We start from the raw sequence: 3,181 nt of genomic DNA, 5'->3' as shown, positions 1-3,181 counted from the left end.
AAGCACCCCCCGCCCATCCTCACGCCTCTGCTTTCCCACCACCACCACCTTGTATCCTTATACTCATTCTATAATAATGTTCTTATACAGTACTTTTCTTTATGAGACTGAGTCAGTTCACTTAGCATACAGCTCTTCAGTCTCTCCCCATTTAGGTAGTATTTTACAAAATCATTGCTCCTGCGTGTTGCATAGTATTCCGTTGTCTGAATGTACCATAATTTCTCAATCCATTCCATTGTGGTTTAGCATTTGAGCTGTTTCCATGTTCTTGTCATGATGAATAATGTTGCTATGAACACTTGTGCACAAGTCTCTGTTTGTGCCTTTGTTCTCATTTTCTCAGGGTATATTCCAAGCAGTGAGTGATATGGAATAGAGGGGTCATATGGAATTTCTATGGTCAGCTTATTGAGGAAGCACTAAACTGCCTTCCAGAGTGGTTATACCATTCTATAATCCCACCAATAAAGTATAAGAATTCCTATCCTGCCATATGCTCTCCAATATTTATTACTTGCTGTCCTGCTAAACTTTGTCACTGCTACTGGGGTAAGATGGTATCTCATTGTGGTTTTCATTTGCATCTCTCTTATTGCCAGCACCTTTGAATATTTCTTCATATGTTTGTTGTCTTAGTGTCCTCCTCTTTGAAAAGATCTTTCTCTGTCTCTTTCCCATTGGCATTCTGATCTGAAAAAAAAATACTTTGTATTGTAGAACTTTAAAAGAGGAGAGACACGTGCCATAGATGAAGTCCAGATGGTAGTCAGACAAAGACTCAGATATTGATAGTCTTTTGGAAAATTTTAGCGTTTAGAGTTTTAATACTATTTATGGGCTCTTGTCTGTCAGGAAGTGTGAGGATGGCACAGGATAGAACAGGGTTCACATCTATTGCTCATGGGGTTCCTGAGCCATACTTGACTCAACACCACCTAAGAACAAAACTTACTGAATTGTGTTGGAATATACCATTGACTATCAAAAGAACAAACACATATATCCTGGTGGAAATGAAACAAGGGTACTTTTTAAATGCAAGGGTGGTGAAACTTTGTCTCATATATTTTTTCAAGTTATCAGAAGGGTTTAGTTTTTTGGAAAAAGACTTCATGCTTACAAGAATAGAATATCAGCAAAAGAAGGGAAAACCTGCAAAGAGATGACCTGACACAGGGACTGCAGCAATGGACTTGAACATGGTGGTGATACTGATGACGATGCAAGAGAGGGCAAGGTTCTGATCATAGAGTCTATATGAGTTGCAGTTAACTTAAGAACACCTAAAAATGTAATTTACCATGCATACGAGGTGGCAGAGTGGGTAGAGAGTTGTGCCACTACTCAAAGGTGGTGCCCTCTTTGAAGTTTAGAATGTGCCAACCACTTATTGGGAAAAAATATGGTCACTCTCCTCCTGTGGTATATACTTCCTTCAAAACTTACTGGAAGGTCAACCCTGAGCTGGTTCCAACTCCGTAAGAAAGATGTACATGACCAACATCAGAGTGCTGAGTCTTCTATATGCATTACTTCTTTAAATTCTTACCAGAAAAAAACCTTTGAGATAGACATTATCACTTGTTCAAATTTTTGTAAAAAATTTGGGCTCAGAAAGGCTAAGCAAGTTAACCAAGGTAATCTAGTTAGTGGATGGTTGAGCTTTATCTCAGGTCCAGAATTGTAAGGATGGTAAAACTTTTCTTTCTGAGTTATAGAGGAAAAAGAAATTCATTACTAATGAATCACTGGTCATTTATTATTTTAGTTTTTCAATGAATTTGTGTATTAAATTCATTAATTCTCCCAATAACTAATTTCACTTTGCAAATAGGGTCAGTGGAACTCAGATTAGTTATGGCATTCCTAAAGTTAGACAGTAGAAGTGCCAGGCATTCCCAAGCTTAGCTCACTTTCCACTACATCAGCAGTGCTTCCCCAAAAGACTTCAGAAAGCATTTCTCCAAGTAAGAGAAAAGAATTATAAATAGGTTTATCATGGAAATTTATAGAAGTTTTCTTTACACATTTAGAGTGATTACTACCTTCATCTCGTGTTCTTTGACCAGATAATAATCCCATATTTTAACTAGGGAGAGAATTAGAGAGGAAAAGAGCCTGTTCAGCTCATGTTTTGTTTTGTAGGGCATAAGTGAGTATCAAGGTTGAAAATAAAATCCTGTAGATAATTCTAAAGAAAGTTTTCCTGCGATGGTATAACTGAAGAGGAAATTGCATAGTATTTATACAATTTTTGTTTCAATTAGCAAAAATAGTCTATCTTCTTCAACTTCTTTAATGTACTTATGGCAACAACTGGCTTCTCAACTAATCTTCCAGAAAAATGTTCTGATTATAAATAGTAAGATATTCTTGATTCAGAAAAAGGTGCTTATTGTTTAATTCCAGGCAGCAGTATGAGTCAAACATAAGCCTAAATTAATTTTTTTATCTGCAATAATGCAGTGGAGAGAAAATGAGATTGTGGGTGAAACATGGGAAAGAATTGGATGGTAACTTACTGAGTAATGAATAACTTCATTTGTTATATTCTGCTTCTACCGCCACCACCACCACCACTAAACACATTGGTAGGATGAATTCCTAAAGATTAGATGTCTGAGTGACCAAGAGCTACTTCACGAGAGAGGCTAGGTGATGTACTTTGGAAAAGCATGCCATTGAAAACTCTGTAGAATACAAGTCTACTTTGACATGCATTTGGTCATTATGATTCAGACAGTAATTGTGTTGTTGAATATAATTGAATTAAAATTGATTCATAGTTGACCCTCCAGTGATTTTCAGAGGAAGTCAATTGTAAGCGAGGAGACTGCCCATCTTTCTCCCTCAGAATAACTTGTGGATTCAAACTTCATGCCTTTGAGTTGGCAGCACAAATCTTACTACTAAATCACTGTTGTTGTTTTTGTTATTGTTGTTAGGGGCCATAGAGTCTAGTACAATTCATAGCAACCCTATGAACAAAAGATCTGAACCTAGTCCTGTCCTATGCCATCTTCACACTTCCTGAAACACAAAAACACATTGCAGCAGTCACCTTGTCAATCCACCTGGTTGAGGGTCTTCCATTCCTTTGATGACTCCCCACCCTTCCCAACATCATGTTCCTTTTCAAGGAATAGCACTTCCTAGTAAAATGTCCAAAGTATGTGAG

This window comes from Elephantulus edwardii, unplaced genomic scaffold, assembly GCF_000299155.1.
Source record: "Elephantulus edwardii isolate Elephantulus edwardi_28Jun2011 unplaced genomic scaffold, EleEdw1.0 scaffold00120, whole genome shotgun sequence".
NCBI classification, from domain to species: domain Eukaryota; kingdom Metazoa; phylum Chordata; class Mammalia; order Macroscelidea; family Macroscelididae; genus Elephantulus; species Elephantulus edwardii.
This window is presented reverse-complemented; position numbering follows the sequence as displayed.